Source organism: Perognathus longimembris, chromosome 7, assembly GCF_023159225.1.
Source record: "Perognathus longimembris pacificus isolate PPM17 chromosome 7, ASM2315922v1, whole genome shotgun sequence".
NCBI lineage: Eukaryota > Metazoa > Chordata > Mammalia > Rodentia > Heteromyidae > Perognathus > Perognathus longimembris.
The window spans coordinates 21,788,571-21,794,570 of record NC_063167.1 but is presented as its reverse complement, the minus strand read 5'-3'; positions in this window follow the sequence as shown (position 1 = coordinate 21,794,570).

The window sequence follows — 6,000 nt, the reverse complement described above, 5'->3', positions numbered from 1 at the left end:
TGGCTGAGATATGAGAAGATGATTGTAGTCTAGGAGCTCAGAGCAGCTCTAGGGCATTCTATGGGCAGGAATTCAAGGGCATGGTGTTGGCCACAAGGGACCCCCTGTATCTGAGCAATATTGGAATTGGCAGCCCCAAACATGCCAGCCTGCTGTCTCCTCTTCCACACGAAGGTTTGGACTCATAGCTCTACTCCACCGTTCCAATGAGATCAGCCTAAAGCTTCAGTGCTTGTGGGCTGAGTTGGCTTGGATGCTCCAAGAATTCGTCTCTGGGAAGCTCCCTTTGAGGTTTTCTACCCAACCTTAAGTGGCCACACAGTCAGGTCCCTAGAAGCCCCCTTATTGGGACTGTGGTAAAAGATGCTGGCCCCGGTTAGCTTGCAGAGCAGCACCTGTCCTTCAAGGGGCGAGAGTAAGCAGGAGGAGAGATGCAGAATCCTTGCTCTCTTTCTGGAACTCAGAAGCACTTCCCAGTGCTGCCAGGATCTGGGGCACTTTGATTCTAGGGAAGAGCCCTCTGCTCAGTCCTGAAACCAAGCCCTAACGTTGTATCTCTGATCTCCAGGGGATTACTTTACATGGGCTTCCATCTCCATCCCCCATCCTATTCCCTCCTGGTGCCCTATCCCTGCCTATGCTGGGACTTACTCAGTTCAGACTATCCTTTTGTGTATATACATACACACACAAATATATACATATATACATACACATATACATATACCTATATACATACACATACATACACACACACACATATGGGAGACTGTGTCCCAGAGCCCAGGGTCCTGTGACCTTAAGCTTTCTCCCTCCCTGTCAGGTTCTTAGCATCTGCCTGGTCTAGTCACCTGCAGAAGCACCCGGTCCTCCTCATCCTTGGGGCTGGACATGTATAGCCTCTGCTGACTTGTTGGCTCTTTATGGTTTTGTCTCTAGCTGCTTGGGCACCCCTGGTACAGACCAGGTTGTTTCAGTGAGCTTCAGTTGGGCTGCCCTCCCATGTCTTGTCCTAATCCAGCTGGGTGCAAGACCTCCTGAAATCTCGTCCCTATTTTCAAGCTCCTCTTTGGATCGATCTTGCCCAAACACTAATGAGGTTTAGACACCACCGCTTCATTCCTGATCGTTGTTGTGCTATGTAGTGTCACCCAAATAGCAGCTTAAAATAATGAAAAGCTTTGTGTTTTCAGAATTATTGATTTACTATCAGTCATTGGTCCCTAAGGAGAAAATATTTAAGAGTGGATTCAGATGAAACCATGATAGGTTTGGAGAGTAATGGCCTTACGTTAAGTGGAATAAAATATAATTGTCCTTTGTTATTTTGTACTGGTGTCTAAATAACCTGGTAGCACCTAGCTGACATGGATCCATTTGTTCCTGCCATAGCAGTTTTGGAGACAAACAAGTTTTCTTTGTTGAATAATAGTTTGGCAAGTATAAGTAAAAAATGATTATTTAAACAAAGCGACAACTTCATGTTTGTATGCTCATCCATTCATGTGTGTGTGTATCTACTTGTTCATTGTATCAAACAACCCTCAGGTGACTGGTGCATACCAAACATTGGGCCATCCAACTTCTAGGTGTCTTAACATCTCAGAGCAATTGTTCTAGAAGAAGAGACAGCTATGGCCATGCAATTGGTGTGGTGGGCAGCCCTGGATGGTCCTCAATGCTCTGCCTTCTTGTGTTGATGCTCCCAGTGATTCCCTCTCCTGTGTGTGGGCTTGACCTACACAGTCACTTCTAACAAATGCAGGGCAGTGAACAGGTAGGTGTTTCAGGTGTTTCCTGTGCGATCAGGTGACCAACAGACTTGCTGCTACCTCCAGCATTCCTCTCCCTCTCTTGCTCATTTGCTCTGTGGGAAGCCTGCCGCCATATTGTGATTTCTTCTATGGAGAGGCCTATTTGGCAAGAAATGGCCAATAGCAAGTGAGGATGGGAGGTCTGGCAATGCACACATAATTGAGATTAGATCTTCTGAGGCCCACCCCAGCCATGACAGTGTCATATCCTCCTGCATTACCACAATGCGAGGGACTCTGAACCGGATGCCATGAGCTCAGCGATACCTGGATCCTGATACACAGAGACTATAAGATGGTAAGGTATTTTAAGCTACTAAGTTTTGGAGTGACTTGTTATGCAGCAATAGCTAACTAAGACAACTTGGTGCTCAGCTCCATGAACCATGTGCTTGTAGGAGTGCCGAAGCAGGAAGTGATCAAGTTTGCATGGATGGGCTGGCCAGGGTTTCCCTGAGGAGGGGCTGGCCTTCTTGCTGGCGGGCTCTAGATAGATAATTGGTGGCTGTTCATACTCCTTTCCCGACCTCTTAGCCAATTCTGGAGATTTTGTCATCCTGCATGAGGAATCTGGGCCTGTGATTCCATGCCATGCAATAGACCAAAAGAGGAGCTGGCCCCCTGCCCCCAACCCCCATTTCTCTGTCAGCCACAGTGAACCAGCTGTGTCCTGATAGTTATTCTAGAAGGATCACTGGATCCCAATCCAGCTGCCTTCCCCCCCCTCCCCCAAAGGGCCTTGGACATTCCATCTTTCATTTGCCAAGTCTCTGTTCAGCATAGCTTGGCACATCTCTCTGTGCCCTCCGCAATTAAAAATGACACAAAAGTAAAGGAGACACATAGCTCTTTGAAAAGGCTTCCAGATCCAAACTTTTTAATGAAGACAGAATATAAAGAGCTTGTCTTATCTCTCCGATGTGACTCCCATGTGCTGTAATCAAGCAGAATTAATTAAAAGCAATCAAGTGGCGAGTTGGCATGGGGGCCTGCGGCATCCGTCTTTCATCTTAGCCACATGAGTGCTGTCCCTGAGGGGGAAGGGCTGCGGGTGGGAGTGAGGGGTGGGTCCAGGGCTGGGAGGGAAAGCCAGCTTGCCCAACCAGCCCACAGTGCCATGGCATGTTACTGGAAAGAGTCCTGCCTGACTCAGAGACGTTGCTTTTCGTTTCTGTAGGTGAAAGGTGCAGACCTCTCAGCCAATAGACCTTCTAGGCTTTCCTGTGTGCCACTAGACACTAGAAGTGACCTTCTAATAATCAAAAAATACCCTAAAATATACCTAGACGGTGCCAAATGTCCTGAGGGGTGGGCAAAATTGCCCCCAGGTGAGAAGTATAAGTCTATACTAGGTTTTCTTTGATAAAGGTATGTTGTGTCATGCATCCTAGGACATCTTTCAATCGCTCTAGATCCTGGGACCCTGGAATGCTTGATGATAACAAAGAACTTCAAGCTTACAACATCTTGCCACATGTTAATGACTCTGGGGTGGGGATGGGCAAAGGAACAGTCATGTGGAGAGAGACAATGCATCACCTTGGAGTGACCTTTTCCAAGACTGGAGGAAGATGCAGGATCCCTGACTTCCACAGGCAGTATTCTGCAGAAATTGCTCAACATTGTACAATCCCCCCCCCCCCCCGCCCCGCCCAAGTCATCCAGCTCCCTTACTGTGACATCCCTGCCCTCCTCCACCCTAGTACAGAGTGGGGATGGTGCTGGGCTGTCAGAGGACTCTAGGTTCCCAATATCTTCTGGGATCTTTGTCACCTGTCATGACTGGGGGACATGAGCTTTCCTAGACTTTTTGACACCAGTAACATCAGACAGCTGTGTCTTTGTCCAACAGCAGTTGACTAGGAGAATGAAATCACATCACACACAGTAACCAGGGGGGAAGTGAAAGGCGAATTGAAAAGCACGGGAGAGAAGGTACCAAGGGAGTGTTTTTTTTTTTTTTTTATTAGATAAAAAACGACAGAGAGTTGAGACATTGCTTAATGCAGGATGGCAGGGGCTGAAGCATTGCTGGGTTCTGAAGGCCAAAAGGAGTAGGAGTCTTGGCCAGGTTTGTTTGGTGCTGTTTCAATGGAGAGTCTCTATGGCTCCTTCTTCTCATCACCTTGCATCTTTTGAAGCCTTTCCATCCAATGATGCCTGCAGGATGGGGGAGGTGTGGGACCCTCCTCCCTGGATACGGACACAGCAATGGTGACTTTGAAGGTAGGGAGGAAACTCGGCATCCTCAAAACCTGCATTTTGTGCTGGGCACAAGACAGATGTTCCATGTACTCTGACAGCCTGGAGAGATTAGGAGCAGGAAGTGGCAGAGCCAGAAGTGAAACCCAGCCAGATGACCTGGCCTTTCCTCTCCCTTAGCTTCTTTCTTTAGAGCTTGTAAGGTAGGATGCAGGATCGCAGACCATTTAGGTCAGGGTTGGTGATATGTAGGCTGTGTTGTTGGGTCTCAATTCTAGGGCAAGCCAGATCCAGGCTGCTCTGCCTCCAGGCTCTGGTCTCTACCTCTGATCCCTTCCAGGTTTCCTTGGGGATGTTGGTTGTCAGGGTTGGGCATAAAACTAGTTTGTATTCTAATGACCAGTTGGCTAGCACCTTTGTCCTTTTTGCTACCTCCCCGGACCACTGCCATACATCATCTGCGACTTCTATTTCTAGAAAGATCTTCTGCTTTAAGAGATACCTAAAATTCACCCTTCTCTGATCAGGTTCCCCAAAGATATGCTCATATCCTAGTTTCAGAACTTGTAAGGATTCCTTATATGGAAAACAGATCTTTGTAGATAACATTAAATTAAAAATGTCAAGATGAGCTCATCCTAGATTATCTGGCTGGGTCTTAAATCTGATGATAAGTGACTATAAAAGACAGAAGAGGGGAAGACAGGTAGAGAAGAGTAGGAAGCGGTACGGAAACAGAGGCTGAGATGGGAGTGACTTAGCCACAAGCCAAGGAATGCCAGGGCAAGGGCAATTATTCTACAGAGCCTTTGGAGGGAGAGTGGCCCTGCTGATGCCTTAGTCCCTAACTTCTGGCTTCCAAAACATTGCACGAATGAGTTCTATTGCCTTAAGCCTCCTAGGTTGTGGAAGTACGCTATAGCAGTTTCTGGCAGGTCCCACTATTGAGTGTGCAAGTCAGGAAATTTGTTCAGCTCCATCTGCCTCCATGGTAGACATGCCTTATATCTTTGGGGCCTCCTTCCCAAGATGCAGTGACGGAGTACTACAGGAAGCACAGTAGGTAGGGTTAGGGGAAGCTAGAGGGGAAGCCTGGGGCTTGATCTTTTGGGTTCAAAGCCTTATTAAGGATTTAGGCTTCCTCTCCAGGGTCTGGAGAGTCCCCTGAAGGTGGTCCTGTGTGTGTGTGTGTGTGTGTGTGTGTTTTGGTTGTACTGGGGTTTGCACTCAGGGCCTCACACTTGCTAGTCAGGCACTCCATGGCTTAGGCCACACCTCTATTCTCTCCCCTCCCTCCTAAGATTTTAAGGAGAATAATGAATGTTTTAGAACATGCACATTGGGTGTTAGGTGGGAGATAATTAGAAGGGGAAAAATTCCTATATTCCTTTAACGAGCTCTTGCCTTCTTCTCTAACTCCAAGTGACCCCCTCCCCCTTATGGGTGGGTTGTCCCTGCTTAGTCAAGTGGCACCCTTGGGGGAGGAGGCAGCCTCAGGAAATTAGGCTCCCACTGTGAGTGGACCTGTTGGCTGGGAAAATTTTTCAGGCATTTGAATTTTTATTCATCCCCAAGGTCTCTCTGCTTAGTGGCCTATTTCCACAAAAGTCATCACCGAAATTGTTTTTTATTTTTTATTTTTAAAATCAGGTCAATTAAATTAAGCTTCCCCCCTTCAGTATCCTGGAGAGACTGGAGGTCAGTGACTTTACATGGAGCCCTGGCTAATGACTTTGGGATCCATGGATCCTCCACGCAGCACGGGAAGATAATTAACAATGTTGGTGGCTCTCATTCTGCTGGTGTTGACAAACGGAAACAGAAGCAGCTTTTGGGTCTGGGGCAGAAGCCAGCACTGAGTCAATAGTTTGTGTTGAGAGTAAAAACAGAACTACTGGGCTAAATGAGGCCACCCACTGCTTCTTACTTCCTCAGATACTAGAAACTGTGTGCTGTGCTCTGTGTGTGGGGGTGTGCATATGCA